This window comes from Myiozetetes cayanensis, unplaced genomic scaffold (genome assembly GCF_022539395.1).
Source record: "Myiozetetes cayanensis isolate MyiCay16 unplaced genomic scaffold, myiCay2020 scf15, whole genome shotgun sequence".
NCBI classification, from domain to species: domain Eukaryota; kingdom Metazoa; phylum Chordata; class Aves; order Passeriformes; family Tyrannidae; genus Myiozetetes; species Myiozetetes cayanensis.
Window position 1 is genome coordinate 3858219 of NW_026087159.1, and position 24204 is coordinate 3882422.

The following is a 24204-nucleotide window of genomic DNA, read 5'->3' on the forward strand; positions in this document are numbered from 1 at the left end:
AACCCAAATGTAGCAATGTAATGGAACTATTTGCAAATGATCTGGGGCCTATAAAAGCATCTCTTCATATGATAACCTGTACTTTCCCCTTATGTTTTATCATAAGAGATATATTTTCCCCTTATTTTTTATCATAAGAGATACATTTCTACTACATTACATTGCAATTTGAATATAGTTTATATTTCCAGAAGAACTTGAAATTTTTCTCCTAAATGGCTTTTGAGATCCATCTGAATTTCTTTTTCTTGTGACAATCTTCTATCATTCTTGTGAGAATCTAAGAAACAAACACAAGTAGGGAAATTTCTATCATACTGCTATACATTTTATATCAATTTTGTTTCATAGAGCTGCTGAGTGATGTTAAAAATGGTCAGCATTATATCATTGCAGTAATAGAAGGAAATTTATTCATTCATTTTTCCAACCTAACCCTGTATTGCCAATTCAACCCTTCCTCAGTTCTCTTGTAGAAAACACACACATATATATATATATACAGTTGATCTAGTTGGATTTTTGTCTGTTTTTTTAAAGATGTCATTTCTTTATGTAATTTAGTTTAGACTACCTCCAGTTTTTATCACTTTGTAAATGTCAGATTTACAAAATGTAAACAGAGTTTTATAGAAATGTGAAAGATTTAAGTTTGTGTCATGTGATAATTCTTATATATTTTGGTCTTGGTTTTTCCTACTGCCTGCATTTCCATCCTTCTGGTTTTCTCATTTCTCCTTTCATCTTTTATAGTTCAGTTTTATTTGCTAAATGCAAGAATTTAATACCTGTCATGTTCCCAGATTCCTATCTTTATCACATTTAATATAACATCCAGGGTGATTTGGGTAAGAAGGAATCTCAGGAGGTCTCTAGTCAGAGAGCCCCTCCTGCTCCAAGCAGCATCAATGTTGAAATCAGACTGGGTTATTTGGGCTTTATCCAATCCTGCCAGGAAAGGGACTAGAATTCTGAACCAGTACAACCTAAGCATGTAGTGAAGAGTCCATGAGAGAAATGACAATATCTTTGTTTCTCCTGGAAATGATTATTTTTAATAACAACAGCGTTTAATGTAATCACATTAATTTTGTAATAATGCTGCCTGGACACTTCAAATTGGGGATTAGCTGAATAATTTTAGATATATTACTTAATTTAGAGTTGGAAAATCAGACAAGTGGTGCATGATTATGACAAAGAAACACTAAATAAAGTATTGTTCTGTGTCAATTAAAAGACTTTATGTAACATTCTTAGTTGGTAATAATAATAAACAATAATGCAAATGGAGTACACTTTTAAAAATTATTCTCCAAGTTCTCTCTGTACAAACTGGAGAACAGATAGTGGCAACATCATATCTATTTTCTTTTTTTTTTTCTGGATACATTTACTACTCTAAAGGCTGAACATTTACACATTTAGAGGTAATATGTAACTTTACTTTTATAGAAAGATGGAGCTTCCATTCAAGGTGGAATTTTTAAGTAAATAAATAAAATCTACTTTTTGCTTTTGCTTTATTTTCTAAGTGTATCTTTATCTATTATGTACTTTATGTGCCATTTGCTGCTAATTTATTGATCATTGTATAGACATTTTGGTAATGATATAGAACATAATTGTGCAGAGTTTGCAAGTGGTTGGTGCAACATAAAACATAGAAGTTAATGGATTCAAATTAATCACTGAACTAGCTGGGAAAAAAAAGACAGACTGGGAAGAAGACAGGATAGTGAGCAGTGCCATAAGACTTTCTTTTTGTGCTGAAAGGCTGTGGACGAACAAGAATGAACTCTCAGATGTTCATAGTCTTTGTTTTTTTCTCTTTGAGGACTTTGTTCTTGCTGCAGAAGTTTTTCACTGGCTTCTCTATCTGTTGAGAGGTAGCATGTTTCAGACAGCACAATGATAAATTTTGAGTAATTAAGTCTTAGTCCTATTTCAAAAAGGGAATGTGTGTAAAGTTGGGAAGGGTGCGCTATTTTTCTTTCAGAATCAACTAAATATAACCATCCTAAGTGGCTGGTGCTTGCTCAAATTTAGACTTAAAGTACATAGGTTTGTTTCTTCTGAAATGCCAGTAGATGAAGAATAACTTTTGATATAACAGGAGACTGGGTTGGACTGAAAAATTTTGCAAAAGCTGATGCTATCAGCATCATGTAGAAAAGTTGATTTTTTTTTTAAGCTCTGCCTCATCAGGAGACTCATTTTCTTCTTCCCTTTGTTGCTCATCTCTGTCTTTTAGTAATTATTACTAGGAAAGCAGAAAAAATTTCATTTCCCTCCTTGTTTTCTGAGCTTTCAAATTCTTTTTGCCACAGGCAAAACTTTCTTAGGTACTGCCTGGTGTACTGTGCTATCAAAATACAAAGGAACAAAGTGCAGTTGGGGGTCAAGAAATTAAAACATATCCACCTGTTCAGCAGTTGTTCCAGTGACTCCTCATGTCCTATCCACATGTTTTCCTGTCAATGCTGTGCACAGTGCACATGGCCCAGGGGATGAAATTCTACTCTCATTCCCATATCAAATTGCCAGCAGAAAAACTCTTGGACCCGTCATTAGTGGTGTAGTGAAAGAGCCAAAGCCTGATTAAACACTTTAAGGATTCTATTTCAAGTCTACAGCTCTGAAAGTTGAGTAATAATATAATGAGTAATTAAACATATGAATTAGAAGGTGAACCTCATAATGTGGGCTGAATCTTTTCAGGTTCAGGCTTCGCAGACCATTTGAAAGAAAAAGGTAATTTATTAGCAAGCTCTTTTTTTCCTCTTCAAGGTTTCAAAAATTGAATACCAGCCTAAGAAAGGGATAACTTCATTGCATGTCTCTAAAATGAAAACTAACATTTTCAGTTGTGTCTGAAATTATTTAGGTGTGATCATAGTTATTCAGTTCCATTGGCATTTTTTTGCAGGTTGGAGCATATAGAAAAGTGTTCATGTTCATAAGGGAAAATAAATGCCATGAACCAATCTTACAGTTGTAGTGTTTCATCCAGATATAATGTAATAACAGGAAAAATATGGGACAGTAAATACGGAAAAATGCATCAATTTTGAGAATCTTGAGGATAGCACTGACAAAAGAGCATTGCTTAGGGGTTTGGAAGTTTGATGAGCTTCTTGAAAACTGCTCTTTTTTTTTTTTTTTTCCTCTTTACTTCCCCCCCCCAGTACCTGAATAGCAAGTTTTTGCATGAAAGAAAATAGCTAGAAGGGGAAAATTGAGTTATTGTTTTTGCAGTTCCTGGTTGGCTGGTTTGGCCTCCACAGTTTGTTTTTGTAAGGGCAATACAGTGAAATCCCACATATGGATGGTATTAACCTTTATCATATCTTTTCTCAAGGGGAAATTCCTTCAGTCACACATGGGAGAGCTGTGTGGGTAAATCTCGTGAATACTAATAGAATGATGGAATCTTTTCTCTGTCAATGGAAACATTGTAAAAAGTCTCCATATGACAATTCCTTTATACTTTATGCATTTCACTAATAAGTGAGATCTCTATTTCACTGATATTCTGTACTTACATTCACATACATGCTTACTACAAATGACAGAGGGAGATAAGGCATAAGAGGTTCGACTTTGCACATTTGTAATTATATAAATTAAGGATAGTTTTAAGGATAGTCTAATACTAAGTTTTGCTAAGAAAAATCTAGCAACAGTGGCTTTCCTTGTCTGAAAATAATTCTTGTAACTTGAAAATTCTCAGTCTGTTACAGAAGAAATAAAACAATTCCATATGAATAAGTCCCAAATTTAGGATGTGTTATGACAGCTGAAGTCCAAGTGAATAAGGTGACTTTTTATTTTGCTTTAATTTTTGTTGTGGTTTAAGCCCAGCTGGCAACTAAGCCCCACACAGCCTTGCAGGATCTTTTTTCCTGTAAATTAGAGAAGCTTTGCTTAGTGTATCCGTAATTGTGGGTGTGTGTTGATTGCACTGTGAGTATGACCAAGTTGCTCGTATTAACTGACTAATACAGGTAAATCACTATATTCTGTGCTGAAATTGTAGCTTAGAATTAAGTTAACAACCCTTTATTCAGAATTCACTCTGTTGATGCACAAAGTCAATTTGGCACCAAAGATGGAAAACATTATGACTGGATGCCATAGAAATTTGGCTACACAACAGAGAGGTTTCTGCAGCTCAGTCTCATAGTTCAGGCCAGTAGCTGTAGCTGAGAGAATTGAAAATCTGGTCCCTATTTGGTGAGACAATCTGGAACTCTCCATTCACTTCCAGGTAGTTTTATGGTTAAACCACAAGAAGCCAGTCTTTAAGCAGTTTAGCAAATAGGATTGAAATTAATCTTTAATAAATTTTGATACTGGTGGTGAGTTTGAAATAGAGCAATGATGATGCAGAACATCTGGCAGTTTATTGAATCTATGACCAGTGTATTTTGAAATAACTTTTAATGTGATTTCTTATATAACATCTGGATTTGGGGTTCAGTTTCAGTAGCGTAAGCTGGATCTCATTGATAAACTGTCCATGATGAAGGTTATCCATGAGCATAGGAAATTACAACTCTTGATAGCTTCTTTCATGTTGATTTAAGCTTCCACTTTTTACTGAGGGGACAGTTTGTATTTTATTAATTGCAGGTTAGAATCAGATCTCTACATGATCAATCACTTCTGAAAATGAAGCATAGGCTGGTCTGTGATATTCCTGAAAAACTCAATTTTCAAGATTTGCTTTTTTCATACAGTCTCTTCTAATTCAAGATGATAACGCCTCAATAGAGGACGTGTGATGGTCATTGATCTAATAGTTTTCAGTAGTTCTAAATTTAGTCAGGAAGGTAAAGAAGATAATATTCTTAGAATTGTGATAATAATAAGTAGAAAGGCAACCTGCAAAATGTTTAGTCCCTATCAGAATCTAATGGTGACTTCCTACACTAATTCTATCAACTATATTACTACTTTTGTTGTTGTTGAATAAAATATTAATAATGCAATCTAATACAAACTTTATTCTTGTCTTACAAAAATATAGCTAATTTCCTTTTTGGCCTTTCCTGGCCCTGTATGTGTGGAACAGATTCATGTGTCTTCACAGAAGACAGTCCTGTAAAGAGAAAAGCCTTCTCCAATCTAGAAAGCATTTTGATAGGAGCACTGTTAGAAACAAAACCAATTTATCAAATGGCACAGCTGTTCACTGTATGTTAATAATGATCCTTTTTATTTGGGTCCTGCTTGGTATTTATAGCTAATTAACTCCCTTTTACACCACCTAGCAATCTGCATTTAGAGAACAGAGAAAACCAGTCCAGATTGAATGAGAAGCTGTTAAATACATAGGAAAAAAAAATCAGTTAATTTACCATAGAACCGTTATTAGCAACACACTGGGAGATATTTTCAGGTGGGATTTTTTTCTGTTACTGTCTTTATTGTTCTAAATTTTACTTAAAATGCTGAGTATAAAGATAACTTGAATGCTTAAGCAGGTCTAGAACACTTTTTCCCCCTTTTCCTTCCAGTGAACTACTTTTTGAACCAAAATTAATTATTTCAGCTTAGTGCTTCCCAAAATTGCCAAAAAATAATTTTTGTCATGATTTTTTTTTTTGAGGTGGTAACAAAATTTTCATTCGATGTGGTTTTTTTTGGACAGATGGATTTTCATCCTCTCTTCATTCTTAGTTTTCACTTACTGTATGGCCTTAGAGGAGGCACTTAAGGGTAGGTGTTCAACAAAGATTGCATCTATTTATGCAGTTTCGTTAAATGATATCTTAGAGTTTTCACATTTATATAATGTGTGATAAAATTGTTCATTTAAGTATTTTAAGACCTTATTGTTTTAAAGCATTTATTAATCTTTAGATTAATTTTTCTTACCGGTACAGATAACAGATGCAAGGGACCAGAGGCTTTGGTTCTTATTTGATTTATCTTTAATGAGCCTCTTTCAGTAGTGATTTTTGAAGTTCACATGTGCAATTACTTCTGCTGTGGTATCTCTGGGCAGGTGAGGTAGGAGTGGGAAACACAGAAGGAAGAGACAGACATCTGATCCTGGCGGCCTGTGAGATTTTCTGCCTCTTGCTGGCTTTGCACTTCAGGTTCTGCTCTAGTGGTCATTGGTGTCAATGTAGTGCTGAGGCTGAGTGGTGGATTTGCCTCACAAGTCTGGTGATCCTGCCTGTCATCTGATTTTGGTGGCTCACCACCCTTGTGTACAATGGCAAAGTTTATGTCTCATATTCAGGGAAAAAGCAAATTTCTTTGAATCAGAGAACAGTTTGGGTCAAAAGGGATCTTAAAGCTCATCTTGTTCCACCCTTTGCCATGGGCAGGGACACCTTCCACTAGACCAGATTGCCTAAAACCCTGTTCAGCCTGGCCTTGAGCACTTCCAGAGATGGGGCAGCCTCGGCTTCTCTGGACAAATTTCCACTCCTCTGTCCTGCCAGGCTTTTTAGTGGCCCTCAGTCAGTGCCACAGCACTAGTAAGATAATTAGATCTTGTCATCTTCAGCCTTCCCTGAATATACCAAAGTGTTTTTAAATCAAACACAGTCCTTTTAGCTTTGCACACCAGCAAGAAAATATTAAAATGTTATTCCAGTATTCAAATGACATGTTGTTTGTTTGTTTGTGTATTATTTAATTCTCACTGATTTTCAGGCAAGATAATGTTTCCATCTTTGAAGTTGAATAGCACAAGTGGGTGTTAATTCTCATAGAGTTCAGGAGCAATACAATGCTGCTAGAATTTTAGTAAATAGCAAACTGCTGTAAACTTTAGTAATACAGTGCTAGTATCAAATAGAAAGAGCAGCCAGTCTGCAGATGAGAGATTGAAACCACTTTGAACAGATCTCAATTGGCAATCATTACAGAGGCATTTTTACTGATTTTGCATCTGGTATTCAGTCAGAATTCATAGTTCTGAAAATGTGTAAAGTGCGTGCCTTTTATAAGCTAGCTAGTCTATTGGATTTGATTGTAACTGCAGTTGAAAACCCTTATCAAGGATATAAGCATGAAGAAAAATGTATTATCTCTATAATTCTCTCTGAAAACACAACTCAGAGTGAATTTGTAAACACTGAACTACATAGAACTCCATGGAAAATGTTTAGCAGACTTCAAATACCTCTCACTACTTTTATTTCAGGGCTGATATTTCATTTTACTAGACTTCAAGATTTCAACTCTCTGACCAGGCTATCAGCCCAGGGAAGCACTGACAATGTCATCCTAATTTAAGAATGACTTTTTTTTAACTTAGAAATGTACCTTTCAGCATATACTTGAGTCCTACTTGTGTGACTCCAGGATCACAGCCAAAGGGAATCGAGGTTAAATTCCAATATTTGCCTGAAAGAAGCCTTCAGATGGAAGGAGAAGGTTGCTTTCCACTTAGTAATCGTGAAGTGTGGAGAATTAGGAAAAAAATTAATACAGGAAAGCAAATACCAAGAAATGCTTTTCTTTTCATTCTCTTTTAAATCTGTGCCTGAGTAGACCTGTGTTACTTGTGAATCAGGTAGTTGCTATATGTGTTTTCTGAAAAAGAAGTGGTATTTTTTTTCTTGACTTTCTACGTTTTATGCAATCTTTTCTTTAGCTTCCTGATCTCTATGATTTGTTCCTCATCCCCTTTAATCTTCCTGCCCACCATTAACTTTGGCATTTGTTGACCGATTTCAGCCACATTTGACAAGAAGGCCCAGATCTGGGGCGTGGGGTCCTGTGAAAGTCTACAGAACTCAGATTCAGACATGTGCATAATCCAAAGCTGTTTGCTTTGATTGCCAATAATTCCGAGGTAATGCTTCTCCAAGAATGATGAAGCAGCAGCCAGGTCATCAGTACATGTAACTTGAAGTTGCAAACTGAAACATGGCATATGTCACTCAGCAGGCTAAAAAGAAACTGCTAGTATACATAGAATGGGATGAGAGTTTACAAAAAAAGAAGAGAGAGAGAATGAGGCAATTGGAGTTAGATGAATTGTAAAGGGATGGGTTGTGGATTTGAGGGAGCTGAATAAATAAAAAATTATGCATAAGCTCAAAAAAGGCCAGGTTTTATTTTTGTTGCTCAGAGTATTAATTACTTGTCTTTGCTGCTCTTTACAAGAAGGTAGAAGTAAAAAAGAATCACTACCTTTCAACTCTGGAGACAAAAAATAATTCCTAAGCAGCTCATTATATTTAATATATCTCCAAATAGTATTTACTAGAGATTGTTTATTGTCCTGTATTCTTATATGATTTGTAAAAAAGGACCAAATCAAGTGTCTTAAAACTGCTACTTCAAAAGCAGTTCTGAGGCACCTCTTTCTGGGGGAGATGTTTAGAGTACTGGTTGCTTACGTGTACTTTGTTAGTCCGTCCTTTGTGAATTAATTTGGTTGGATACAGGAACATCAAAACAGATTAAGAAAACCTGCCAAGGTTTTTCCTTCCAGACTCTATGACCCTTGTTTGGTAGCAAGTTCTGTGTAGGTTTTAAAATAAGTCTGTGTGTTTCAGCATATACATATTTTTAAGGCTTTGCATCAGATGGAGGAAAAGTAGACAGTGACAAGATTTGCCGAGTATATAGTGTATATAATCTGACATTTCCAGGACGGGGATTTTAACTAATTTACACCATCAAGCCACACTACTTAAAATATGTGACAGCAAAGCATCTTCAAATTTTATATATGTATTTCTTAATTTCGTAGATCTAAGATCCATCAGTTTGGTTCTGCAGAAGTTAATCTTCTTTTCTCCTTCCACATTATGACTATGAATGACTATTGTAGCTGTTGTTATCTCTACCTTTAGTCCCTCCCATGTCTGAGAGCTCACCTTGTGCTGTCAAGCCCTTGGCTCTTCTGTTTCATGGAAAGTCTACAAGTTATCTGTGAATGGATTAAACCATAACCTATAGTACTGTGTGTGTCTAATTTGGCCCCTGCTATCTATTCAAAAGCTGTAAGAAGTTTGTCTCACTCTATCCTACTTCCAGGATGAGGAGGAGACATCAATAAAAGCATGACATGTAATTGTTGGTGAGAAGAGACTTTTACAACAGATTTATTCATGGTAAATAATTGCTGTTCCAGAGGGAGGGACCGGTATCTGTTGACTCAGACTCTCTTGTCACAGCATATGAGAAAAGCCAGGTAAAAATAAAGCATTTTGTGAGATTACAGAACTGTTCTTTAGTGTTTCTTGGTTTTGCAGTTGAGCTCTGATCTTTCTTACTATTATACTCTTTGGCTATAGCTATATCATAAACCCTAATTTTAATTGAAGAAGAAAATATATCAGAGCATAAAACAGTAAATACTCTGGTGGAACAGAGTTGAGTCCAGAGTAATTCAAAATGGGAACAAATGGTTTTTGGTCAACAGCAGATTAATATATTGGTGAGTTGATACAAGGATTACAGTGGATCAAAATTTGCACATGAGTAAATTTCAACTACTGAAAAAACCAGCAAGTATCAAAGATGTAAAATTTCAGTAATTGTTATTAAAGTTTCTGAAACATGCTATTATATACTTTATAATAAAAAGAAAAACCAGAAGCCTTTTATAGATACATCTGTTTCTTGTAAATTAAATAACACCCATCCCAAGGACACTATTTGGATTTTTCTTTAATGTGAAATCTCCTTCCAGCTTTATAATCTGTTTTATTTATGCTCCTGTTGCTTTATTGGTGGATATTTAAATTGTAGCGCTGACTAAGTAGGATCAATATCCAACTTTACTACTATACTGAAATTGCTCCAAATTTACACCAGCTGTTCCTCATGAACTCCTAGATGAAAATTTTCTAGTGGTCTGGTATATGCAGCAGTCCACTTCCATGCATCCTCTGGCCTCTGTGTAATTACTGTCCCTTGGTCTGCAGTTTAGAGTTAAAAGCACCAGGAGCTTTGCTCTAATTGGGTTCATATGAGGCCAGATTCTCCTATAGACATCCCTTACATTCCAAAAATGTCTCTCTTGTCTATACCTTCTTTTTGGTCACATACAAGCTGCCCCACCCAACAGCTTCAGTTTTTCCTCTAGCACGTACCTCCTGCTGCGTGGGGTGTTGGCACCCAGAGCCTGTGCATCTCACCATCTTCTTGGGTATCACAACTACAGCTCTCTGAATACCTCTTAATCAAGCTGCTCTCTCTGTTTATGGTGTCATGAAACACAGTTTCACTTAATGTAGGTAGTTGATAAGTTGTATGGACTAGAGGAAAAAATATTTTCACAGCACTGCATGAAATAGATGGGATAACACAAAGAAAGGTTTTATTCCTCAGCAAGTTTCATGCTAAATGACAAGCTTTCCCTGTGATGTACTAAAGAAGAATGAACTGCACTTTAGGGCATTAATTAAAAAAGATTACTCCTATGCTTTCATAATGTTATATAATGTTATGATTAAAATCTCTATGCTTGTCAGAGAAAATAAAATTATGTCTATATTTTATTTTACCTAAGAATAAACATTTTGGCTGAAATGTTGAGGAAATAAAATAGGGACACAAAACTACCCCAAAGTCTTAAACACTGAAGAATCCCCAAATATTCAGCTGGCACACTGTCTTTTCTACCTTATTTCTATGAATCCCTTCATTAGCACAGGATGCAGGCATGCTGAGGGTTAAAAGGCAATCTCTTGGATCTATACTGTGTTTTTACAGAGTCATATGCAGAAAAGCAGATCTAAAGGAAGCCACCATCATGTACTGCTGGTAAAGACTGTTCAATAGCTCAGATCAAATGGAGTAGAGTGAGTTGGCTCTGGCACTAAAAGACTGGAAACCTAATGAAACATTTTCTTTCCCTGGCTTCTTTAATTTTGTGGAAAATAAATTTTACTCTGTAAGTGTGAGCTGACAGAGGATCCGAGTTTCCCAAATAAATTCTGGACAACTGGGGCATTGTGAGGATTTAAGTGGTGTTAAGAATCGTGGACTTGATTTGTGTATTTAGAAACATGTGCTGCTCTTTTTTGTGAGGATACTGTGAGAATGTTCATGAGAACATTACTGTTCAGATGCACAACACTCCAGTTCTGTCAGAAATATAGTGGAGTGCATATTTTCCAAGGAGATTCCCAGCTTTATTTCCTGGTGCCTGTTCTTGGGCAGCATGAAATTGCCTTTGTTGGTGGAAGGCAGTATCTCAGCGTCACACTATCTCTTCCCGATTATATCTCGTTAGAAACTATCACCACGCTAATCAATTGTTTCTACTGCTCTGTTCACGGGTCCAGTGTCATCAGAAGAAAAATGTGAGCAGAGAGGGAACTATTTGCAGTGCAAACACCTTTTGGGTAATTAAGCTGGAATTGTTTACTGCTGGTTTTGTTCTGAGGGAGAATATGAATGAAACAAATTTGAGATGATCACAGTTGTTGTATAGCAACTGAGTACTGCTGAAATTCCAGAAAAACAACAGTGGGTGATTACTGAAGGTAATTGTAATTTTGGATTAAATATGCCCAGAAAAAAAAAAAAAAAAAAAGGCATTGTATAATTAAAGGTGGCAAAGGCAAGCACTTAAATGTTATGACACAGCAAAATTATTGTTGTCAGTGCAACTTTGTTTGCTTCCTTGTGTGAGTGGATTCTGACTCAGTGTAATTACACACGTGCTATTTTTAACATAAATTCAGTGCTTTGTCTTGTACACTGAGATAATGTAATTCACCCAATGAGCAGAGGTTCAATATTTCATTTAATTCTTACTGTTAATTGTTGTTTGTCTGACTGGCTTAGTGGATACCACAAGGGCTTTGATCTGAGGAAGGAACTGTTAATCACTTCACTGTCTGTTATGTGGTGCTCATCAATAAAACGTATAGGTATTTTTCAGACATTAATTTGATTAATGCACTTTCAGAATGCTCCTTGGAGATGGAAGGGTACTATTTCCATTTCACAGGTAAAAAAGTAAAAAGCAAAGACACTGAGGTCAAAAACTTTTGCTAATTTCAGAAAACTTGAATTTTATCTGTGTAAATCAGCGCTCTGAATTTTCACAGACACAAATGAACAAAAAAATATTCAAGACCCTGGGGAAAAAACCCATCATCACAGGGATATTGTTTCCTGTGAAGAAGGTTTCTTTAAAAAATCCCACAGAATTTGGTTTTGCTAAAGAGTTTTACTTAGGTTACTAGCCTTAAAAAGCGAGTGCAATCTGTTAGTATCAAATAAGTAAAAGAGGGTGAAAATCTCCACTTCTGTAACTCGGTTGAGATAATTAAAGACGGTATCAGACTTCTGCATTTCCTGAATGGTTTGATGAAACCTTAAAGAAGTTGGATTTCTCATGTTCTTTTGTCTTCTATAACACCTTTCTTCCCGGTATCTGAATCTGCTCTTAAATAATCAATTAAAATTTGTTGCAGCTTTGAGGAATTTTTCAAATCAATATTAACTGCTGAGTAGTTACTGATGGTGTAGTAAGGTGAGAAAGAAGAAAAACTGTGGAAACAAAAGACCAAGTTCACAAAAAGGTTTTCTAAATTTAGGTTTCAGTTTGCATATGCTTCATTACTGAACTGGAGTTCTATATCCATTTTTATAATTCTGGTTTTTGAACTACTATATTAAGGTTTTGACCTCCTTTAACTTGGTGACAAAGTAAAATAAACTGTCTTGAGGGATGTATTAAGAAGGAATTTGCAACTCTAGTTGTTATCTTTCATCTTTTATTTATAGCCTAGGAAACTTTGATGGTATTTCCTGAAAAATGAAAGTGTCTCCCTCTTCTGCCCCAAATCTTACATAAGTAGAGTAAGTTGAACTCCAGAGCTGTTTATGAACTGAGTTGAATAGACAGACCCCCAAAATATGAAGTTTAGGATTGCATTTATGGATTGGATCAACAGTATAATGGCCAGTCTTCGCGAGCGAAGATCCGGGGAAGGTCTTTCCACCTTCCAGCCTGCGCATTGGATTTTTTTAGGTGAGACACAGTGTGCGCGGAACTGAGCCCACCCTTTAATCCTAAGGTTCATCTGCCGGGGCCAAGCGAGCTTGGACGGTGGCAGCGAGGTCCTTAGGACGTAGGTGGGGTTGCCTTTAAGGGCTAACGAGCCCCACCTGCCCGGGAGTGGCCCTGACCGGGAATCGAACCCGGGTCTCCGCGGTGACAGCGCGGCGCCTTTACCCCCTAGACCACCAGGGGCTCCGTCAACAGTATATCAACATAAGAATGTCAAGTAGAGTAAATCGTGGCTCTAGTGAAGCTTATGTGGTTTTGGAACTGGCAATTTAAATATCTCTGTGGTATCCAGTATTGGCCAAAGTAGCATTCCTCTGTCTTGGATGTGGTGGTGTTGCTGAAGATATAGACTAGCAAATAAAATTAATATAAAGGAGTAAATAAAATACTAAAGGGGGGAGGAAATAAATTTATGTTGTTTGCTAAACCTGATTTTGGCCAATCCATTACTCACCTGTGCAAGTGCTCTCTTGCTCTCTCCTCCCTTTTTCCCCTCCAATTACCTGCTTTCTCCTCATAGTTCTAGTCTTACATATATTTATTTATATTTATTATTATTTATATATATCTCACAGTATTTCCCCTTTGCCTCACCAAGTATTTCTGTTTGAGGCTTCTGGAATAGCAGTAATTCCAGCTCTTTTAGGAAACCAAATTCTAAAAGTAATCTTACAGAAAGAAAATGTTAATAGTTTAATTGGTTTGTTTGTTTTTGTTGGATTTTTTTTGTTCATCTCTTTTTGCTTTCTTGAACTGAGTTGTGAGAGATGTATGTTTATGTATCTCTTAAATGTTTAGTCTTCATCCTGAAATTGCAATAGACAGAGTTAATCAGAATTGGCGATAAAGTACCTGATCTTTTTTAAACTTATCAAATCACAATTATTTTTTAATAAGTTTGACTTTACATCCATAAAGAACTAGAACCAAATCAATTGAATTATTCTAGATTGGCTGTGCTGCAATTTTTCTAAACATTTTCCCTAGTTTTTATTAAATGCCTTTTCTTGCCTTGTTGACAGGCTGAGGCAACGAAGTCTCCTATTTAACAAACAAACAAAAAACCAAAGATACGAAGAAAATTGGTATAGTTTTTCAGTCTATCATGAATTCTGAAATCTGGATTAAAATGTCCCATCTGCCTCTTACCAAGAAAAGTACTACATGTTGCTGCTACATATTGACAGTCTTTAAGGGACTGAATGCTCCTCCTATGCTGAGATCTCCACTACACCCAATACCAAACTATCCACAGATGTCTCAGAATAAAGAGTAACCAAAACCACTGGCCACTCGGGGACTTCCATAAATTTTTCACTCAGTTGTAAGCAATATATAAAGATACAACTTGGATTCTTGTCCATATGATCTGCATCTTATATTTATCTGTAGCTTCTGTCATCCTTGGATTACAAATGAGGTAAGGAGACTTGCTCTTTTCAAACCTGCACAACCTGTATGCCACTTTATGTACCAGGCTTAACCATAATTTTTCTGTTTGATTTATGTTTTCTGGGTTATATTCAGTCAATCCATCCCAAGAACAAACGTCTTCAGGGTCTTTGTTCAAAACAGTGTGAATAAACTCTGCTTGCATATTTATTCTGCTAGCAAATTACCTCAAAAATTAAGAGAATTTTTGCTGAAATATTCCTGTAATTATATACAAGGTCTGTTACACAGTAAAGCTGAGAAATCAACATAACGCTTGTTTTCTTGTCCTCACTGTGAATACATCTCTGTCATTTATTGGTAGCCCAAAAGATATCATGTAGTTCTACAGAATCTTTCCGAAATCTAGAATCTGAACTTTTGAAATGTTTGTTAAAAGGAAAACAATCCCTTTTTCGTGCTTTCTCCCTCTAAATACTTTCCCTAATCTCAAATGTATAAATCTTTTATATATTAATAATTTGCTCTTTGTCAACATACTTAGAAATGGCAAAAAAGAGTCCTTGACAAATATATTTCTCAAACATGACAGTGTATCTCTTAATTAAAAAAAATAATTCAGACAGCAAGAAGCCATAGACAGCCAGTGAAGCAATCTTTCATTGTGAGAATAGGAGAACAAAAATACAGTCAGTGATATCTTTTGAGCTTTTCTCCCACATATTACTACACAGTTTGATCATTAACTTTAGATGAATAGCATGTTAAATGCTTTTAAGGATGTACAAAGACTGGTCTCTCTTCTTTGTCCACCTTTGCCGTGTTATTAATTATATATTATCTGTTTGAAACGTAACATTTCCTACTAATTAAACTCTTCCAAAGATAAGGAGGTATTCTTGTTTTTATGGATCATAACAATAGATTGGGGGATTGTGCTACAAGTGATTTTGTAAAATATCTGATTGTCTTCAGACCAGAGAGGAGTCCGTACTGCTTTACATCTTTTGGACAAAAACCAGTCAGCTCTGCAAATCAGAGTTCAAACCAATAAAACTCCTAAGCAGAACTTAAAAAAATGTTTAAAATATTTTATTTTACTATTACAACAAATAATTTTATAGAGTCTTGTGAAAAATTACTGGGCTTATTTTCAAAATTGACAGTTGCTTGCATGGCTGCCTGCATTGCCACTCTTCTGGTTCCAGGAGATTTATTCCCTGTGTCCACTTGCAGTGAATATGCACAATTCCCAGCTCTATGGTCATCACCACCAGGTGACCAGCTGGAGCACTTCCTTCTCTCTCCTGCTTGCAAATCCACATGGAGAACGTGTCTTTTCCTGACTTAGAGCTTTTGTGGACCAGGGAGCACTGAGGGACTGAGGCTCTGCTGGGCACAGGGGAGCAGCTCTGCCCCACAGCAGAGATGGAATATTAGCTATAGCAGTCTGATTTATCCCCCCACCTCTCCCCAGTCAGAAAGCAATATTAACTGAGTGCACAAAACCTTCTCATGACTTTTGGATGGGGCAAAAGTTCTCAGTTACCAGATGAACGCTTTATTTCATAATTATATCAAGATAGGAGTTGATATGAGGCTATAAGGCTCAGCTCCCAGACATTCCTTTTCATATGATTTCTTTAGCTATATATTTTACAATACTTGCAGCTTTTATATTAAACCACCCCCCAACCCCATGTTACATGCTATTCCAACGTGTTTTCCTTTGAACAGGCAGATCAGCATGCAGTGTAATGCTACTGTGTTCCTTTATTTTATGAATGATTATCCACAGTAACTGTAATAGACCACATTGCCTATGGGTTGCAAAATAAAATCCTTAGTTGAAGTCACCATGGAGATGGTTCAAATCAATGGATTTTGATTTGAAATTATTATTCAGGATCTGTATAATTTATTAATGCAGCTTGTTTGATAGGTGATGACTTATGGAGTCAGGATAATGCAGTCATTTCCAAGTATGTGACTGTTCCATTAAAGTTGCTCAGCCAAATGTATAAGAAAACAGAGCCTTAAAATTGTGTAAATACTGCTGGAGAGAACTGAGTGCAGAACTTCTTTTGTCATATTTGCTCAGATCTCAGATAATCTTGAAAGCAATACTGTAGTCACTCAACTAACTGAGCAGTCAGGTTCTTCCTTAGAATACTCCATTAAATCATTTTGCCATTGTCTTGCATTTAGTACATGACTCAGGAGTAAATGCCTTGCGTGTTTGCTCAAATGTAAATTATTACGAGTGCATGTGCAAAATTACTCAACTGATTTGAAATAACACGATGTGCACAATCCAAGTGAATGGTTGATATTCCAGTGATCATTGTTTTCTACCCAGTTGCTTACTGTGAATTTTAAAATCTTCATTGGTGACATATCTATCTATAGAAATGCAGAGAAATAGAAAGTAAATATATTTGCTTTTTTTTCCCTTTCTCTTTCCTAGTTTCTCTAGAAATTAGGATCAAGAGACAACTTTTGATGGCTGTAATAGAGGCTAATATATGGTTTCCTTTGATAGAAATGTATTTACTTCTCTCTATTTTCTTTCTAGTCTGAAAAAACCCAAACCCAACACTTTGTTGGTTTTTTTACTTTTGTGCATAGAAAGGGTAAAAACTCCCCTGATGATTACAACTGAAATCTTATTTGAGTTATTCATTAAGGCTGGTGTGCATTTCCTCTCAATCTTCTCTTCCTAAAACAGAATAAACAATCACAGGTTTGACAATTCTTTCAGTCTTGAAACTCAGGATGTAAGTAAACAACTTCTTTAGGTGATTTGATGGTGGGTTTTTTTCTTCAGAAACGTGCCAAGCTTCACAGGTATGTTATTTTGCCTCTGGGAATAAGAAATAAAAAAGCTTTAGATAAGAGCTAGAGGGAAAGGCTGCCCTAAAACCAGGTATTTATATTTGTATCAAATTCATAATTGATAAAAATGCATTTCCCAAATCTCTACAGGAACTAGGACAGTATTGTATTATTGCTAGATTCTACTTATCATTAAACATAGATGAACCTTTGTCACATCTTCCAAAAAACAGATACTGTGAAGGTTAGGAAAGTTTAATGGAGACCACTGCACAAATAAACACAACAATTGCATAGACTGGATATTTTTTTTAAGCTGGAGAAAGTATTGCAGTTAAACCTCATCACTGATCTTCTTTCTCCCTCTAAAACATGCAGGTTTTCAGCCCACTTCTGGTTGCATTTGTGGAGAGCATTAGAATGTGTGAGGCATCAGTGCACAAACTTGTAAGTACTGGAAGAAATTAATACTGTGTACCAGGAACATTTCCATAATTATATTGAAAGCACCCAGTAATTAGAGACACTCTATTAATAATGTTACCAAAATACACTTAAAGACTTCTAAAGAAATTTCAGACTAGTTTAAAATTTCAAAATCCCCAAAGATATGAGGAAGCAGCTAAATCTGCATTTGATAAAAGTCCAAAACAATCTCGCTCCTGCATGGTCGATCTTTAAATTCATTAAAGAAAACTCGTTTTAATTAAAGTTACATCACATAAAAATGAATCTAAATGAACTCATCTGGTAATGAAGATCTTTTCCCTGTTTGCTCCTAAGACTTGAACTTCAGTGCAGGTTTTTGACAGAATGGCAGAATTCTTCCCTATGTATTTTTATACTCCTGTAGACGTCAAAGAAAACAGACAAAAAGAGCATAATACATCTTTACAGCAAAAATTGCATTATATTAATATTTTGTTGTATGGATCCAGACTCTCAGAGCATTTGTGGGAAAAAGGGATTGATTTTTACTCGAGGCTTTTAGCAGTTTTGTTGCATTGTCCATTGCATCAGGGTTTGTTTTTTTCTTTTTATTTCACTTTTTTTCTGCTGCTCTTAGCTTTGATCTGAATGGGGAACAGTTTCTGGTTCAATCAGATCTTCTCCATGGAACTTTGATAGTCAATGGAATGTGCAGAACAGCTCTTCACAGTATTCCTTCCAGCAATAGATGTGATTTTTTTCTACTCTCTTGATTTAATAATAGTCTAAGTTTTAGATTGGATTGTTAGAAGCCTCACCATGTCAAAAGAGTTTTTCTTTTTACCTGGAACTTGCATGGCTTTTCACTGTTGGCACTTTTACATGAGACAATCCTCTTCCTGACATTCTGCACTGGGTGCTTTGATACTCAGCAAACAGGAGGACAAGAACTCCCTTGCCATGATGAAAACTATTTGTCTCCTCTAACTTAAGAAAATGACCTCACTTGGCATGGTTGCTGTTTTGCAATATGTAAGTTGAGAAAACTTTATTCCCAGGGGGAATAGAAGAAAGTTTTATGCTATTGTTACTTTTTCTGGTTTTCTCTCTTACATCTTTTTTTCTTGTTTTTCAAGTCCTTTCTCTTTTTGGTAATTTCAGCAGGTCAGGCTGAGGTTTGTTGATCTCAGGCTTCAATCACTACATTTCCCTACCAAATATAAGCACTTTTTTTTCTTCTGTTTTTCAAATCAATACCTTAAAGCCTGAAAAATAGTCAAACAAGATGAAAAACATGGCATTTAAACGATCCTACCATAGCAGACTTGGGTTCATGTTTAGAGATAAAACTGCTGCTTACCTAAATTCTGAGTTCAGGTGCCTTTTTTTTTTTTAAAATATATTTATTTCAATAAGTTTACACAACACTTGCAGAAAGTAAAACACTGTTGTTGGGGGGTGGTGTTGTTATTTTTGTTGTGTGGTTTTTCATTTTGTCTTTTTTTTTTTTTAATTGTGTCTTTATATAAGCTATTTTTTTTCCTTTTTACTTTTTCTTTAAAGTGTAGAAAAACACTTTCAAAGTCACCCCTGGGAAAGCTCTAAGCCAGAGGACATACACCATTTTCACTTTTTTGTGCTTCAGGTTAAAATAGTTTGACTGATTCATCATCTGACTAGTGAGCAAAGTATAAATCATGTATGGAAATGTCAGCTGAAATGCTAGTGCACCTTCATGTCATTAATTGCATTTTTTTTTACTCTTATGTCTGTATCATCTTCAGAAATTCTCCAACTTAACACAGTTGCAAGTACCAAATACTGACTTCAGGTTTGGTTTTGTTTTTTTTTTTTTGGTTTTGCTGTGGTTGCTTTATTGTTTTGGTGTTTTTTTGGGGAGGTATGTGTGTAAATAAAGCATAAGAAAGTGCTTCACCTACATGACAACTATATCCTTTTAAAACCTCACATCTGGAAAGCCAAATCAGAATTTCCTCGTTGTTTATTCTTTCATAACATAATCACAACTAAAAGGGTCCCTTCTGCTTCCTAATGCCTCAAACTGCCTAATACCTCAAATAAATGGTTTAAAGATGAACTTGATTCACTTTAAATGGTTATGTAGACTAAATTGTAAAAAAGGTAGTGATAGCTTCAATTTACTTTAAAAGTTATGTCAAAATTTGTCTTTAGGGAGAGAAAAAAAGTCAGTAAGACTGTACAGAATAAAAGAATAATCAGAATTTCTGCCTATAGAGTAATGGAGGTGGCAGAGGACATGAGAAAATATGTATCTGGTTTGGCTTTTTTTTCCTTTTACTTTGGATCCAGAGATGTCAACACATACTCTAGAAAATAGTTTACCTCTTGGATATCAGGCATTTTGAAAATATTATTTTGAAAATAGTTCAAGTGCTAATATATTCCTTCAGGTGGAATGCAAATGTCTTCTGCTGCTGGTGCCCTGCTGAGGGAACATGCAGTTCAAAACACTACAAATTGGTTTGCTGAAATCAGACACTTCCAGAAAACTTCTGGTAACAAAAAAACCAATTTACTCCCCCTTTTTCTTTGTGCATATTTGTTGAAGTAATGTTGAAGTATTTTACTGTAAGGGAAAAAATTAGAAAATGAAATTTGAATTATATAATCCTTTGTGAAAAATCAGATCCGTTGTGATAGAAGTGAAATACAAAACTGATAGATTCTGCTACAGAATTGAGATTCAACTAAAGAGTTGAGATTTTGCCTGTTGTTCTTTGGTCATGCAAATGCTATAATGCTACCTATATTCTTTGACTGAACAATTCTAATAGTTCTTAGAACTGACTGTGTGGATGTGAAGTCAAACAGTGTTTGTCGATATTTTTGAAGTCTCACCATGGAGAAATAACTGACCTCTGCTGTTTCTGCAATTGTACATTCAGAAACTGCTTTCCAGATTTTCCCAGACAGTTTCTTTACATTCCTTTGTTTGTTTATTTATTTCCCATGAGACTTTGGTAGCTGAATAGAATCCCCTTGATTATATTTGCACTTTTTGATTGAGTATGGACATGGCACCAGGTTAGAGACGTTCTATATGGAAGTCTGTCAAATGCATTCTAAGGCAAGGAAGTGCAAATATTTGATTCACAACCAGTTTTTATAATTTAATTTATTCATTTGAAAAATTGCATTCTGGTTGAATTTACTGAGATATTCTAAGTCTAAATATATATATGTATATATAAGCATAATGGTAAATTAGCAGTTATGGATGTTACAGGATGATATAAGATCATTGCGAGAGCAATAATTTCTTTCACTTACAGATCATATAAATTAATTTTCTAGTGAATTAACCTTTTCCAAGCTTTTAAGGTGTCAGTCATTAGGTTTTCTCAGTAGTTAAACACCAAAATGTTAGCATTTTGGTAATGTTGCAACACAATAAACATAATATATGCTAAATAACCCTAATTTACCATTTTTATGGAACTCTGCTGCCTTCTTTTTATATAAACATGGCATAATAGACTTCCATTGCTATGTTTAGAACCAAAGGAATTTCTGTTGAACATTTTACTGCTGTGTGTTGGGAAGAAATGAAACTATCTAGGACTAAAAAACCTTCCTTGCCTGTAGATCCAATTTTTGAATTAGAAAAGCAATTTTTTCAAGTTCAACACAATTTCTTATTTTAAAGCCTTCCCTTTTTTAAAGAGATCAGTACAAAGTATTCATTCAAAATTAGCATTTCTGAATAGAGCTTCCTATAGAAGGACATGAAAGTATTCCTGCTGGGATTATATATGCAGGGTTTTTTTTTTGAAAGTCACAATAACCTGAATTCCCATACTTGAGCAGACATGTTATCACTGGATAGACTCTTCCTTTTTCTCTGTGACCTAATGTCTGCCAATTCGGACTATGTGGCTAAAATGTTTTTAATATTTCCTTTTGTAGTTATATTTGTTCACTTTCTTGCCTATTGCTTTTGTTAATATTAAATGTAACATAAATTCATTGTTACTTTGGAATCCCTGAAATGGAATTTACTGTTTCAATATTAATACAGTTATTAAGTTCTTTCTGGAAATTCTTCATCCTAAGTCCAAGTTACTCTTGCATATTCTCCAGGCCATGATGCCCTCCTGTTCATTTGCTATTAATATGGAAGGGTTTTTATGCTATTTCTTTACCTGTGTACTTTTCAGATAAATGTAACCTTCTTTTTCTAATGAAATTCTCAGACCAAAGAATTTATTATCATTATTCTTATCACTTACCTTGGGAAAGCATAGACTTTGTGAACAAACTCTGTTTCATTTTTCCATTGCAGGAGCAAATTCATTCACCTGCACTCTGCTGAACTATGTTAATTTTTCTTATCATTCTGCCATAGAAAGATAAACTAAGGTGTTTATCAAATTAAAATTTTTTGAAGGTTACATTTTCACACCCTCAGCTCCTTAACTTTAGCCCTTCATACAAAATGAAGCAATCTTCTAGTCCACAGGTGAAAGCAGCAAAGTGGCCCTTTCTTACTGTCAAAGATTTTTAGAATAAATAAGAGAGTCTTTGTATCTCTCAGATTCTCTGGAATGCTCTGTTATTCCTACATTACATCCAGCTATATGTTTAAATTTCAATTGAATCTATAAGCATAGCATTAACATTTTCTGATTTTAGTGGGTCTTTCAAAAATGCAAATTTTATTGAACCTCAGGCTTTTAGTTACCTGGCTTTTTTTTTTTTTTCTCTCTCCAATTCATTTTCTTGGTAAGAACTAAAATATTTGCTCTTTCTACAGATGAGAAATTTTCTTATTTAAAAAAGACGGGCTGAATTCCTTCTTAAAATTATGTGTTATTCTATCAATCAAATAGATTAAAACTGATTAAAATAAACTTGAGGGGAAAAAAATAAAATAAGAATCAAACCTATTATTTTTTAAAATTTAGCCCCCTATTCGGAATCATATCAAAGAATAAATATGGTGGCTTTCCACATACTTTGATAAAAAGGCAGATCTATAAATTTAAAAGATATTCCAGTCTATCATTCAGATAAGCAAAAAGCAAATGAGATTGGAATTACAAACCAACCAATTTTTTCACACTCAGGAATTAAATAGCTTATCAATTCCCCTTAAACACAGTTGAAATCACATTTTGGATCTGCTTTTAAATCTGATTTTTATTGTTTAATTGCAGCTTAAGAGGGTTTGCAGGGTTTACCATGCTGATGCTGAAAAAGCATTATCAATCCACATGTATAATTTTCCAGAAAAATATTTTATTTTCTAATTTTAAGAGGGAAAATAAATTCTGTGTTTTCATTTGCTGTTTTTTTTCTTAAGTCATGTTTATCGAGGTAGAGAGTATATTTGTCTTCTATTTATTTATCAAATTATTTTTTCCAAGTAGCCTATGATATTTCCAAAATAATAAGTTCACAGATTAATGAGCAGTCAAGGCAGTTGCATTTTTGTGTGAGTAGCTCTCAGCCATCTAAAAATTCAATAGTTGGGCTGAACTTCTATTGCAAGTCCATCACAGTTATTTAGCTAAAAGAAGCAATTCCAGAATTTTCAGACAAGCCCATGATAGCAATGTATAATCCTTAAAATTGTGACACTGATATTACTTTAGACCTTTTTATGGCAAGATTAAAAGTGCTTTAATACCTTTCTCTCACAAAGTGGTGTGGAAATACTGTCTTCTCTGCGTTTCCTGAAATAGCTTCTCATACTTGCAATAATTTAAAAAAGATTATCTTGGGAGTTTTCAGGGCACCAAAGTTAAAAGATAAATTGTGCTGCTCATCTAAATGTTAGGATATGCATGTTAATCTGGCATTTATAAGCAAGGATGTAATAAAAAACTTTCTGGGGTAGGATAAAGACTGTTGTACATTGAGTGGCTTTAGGCTAGTTTGGGCTACTCTTCATACTACTCATTACTCAACACTCTTTTAATGAAAATTCTATTTATTTTAATTTCTATTACAGTTCATACACCTGAATCAGAAGTCTAAATAGTTTTATACTCTAATTTTGCCTATTAAAAGGTCCAACTGGCAGTATAGTACCTTATCTCATGTTAAGAGTACAATGTCTAATTAGATGTTCAGATATTACAGCAGAAATTGAGTTTCAGACTTGATACCTTCAGAAAATTTTGTGACCAGTTAACATTATTTTATTGTGTTTTAGTAGTAGTTATATTTTTATTTTTGTATTATTGATTTATTCTGTTCTCAGAAATAGTCATAAAAGGCATTTTTTTAATCCAGCATTTATCATTTGACCAAGTATAGTCCAAACTTCTCTCCCATTGTGTTTTTTCTTGTGTTCTTTAATGTAGGTTAAAGGTTCTCCTTCCTTATTTATTACTTGGCTATTATACATGTTTTTTCACTTTTAAGTAACTTACCTTTTAATGCCACTTTCAATGGTTTTATAGATATTTAATATATGGGATGTATATTGATTTTTGGAAGATCATTTTGTTTCATGTCTCTTTTATGTAGGGACATTAACCTGTAAAGTATTA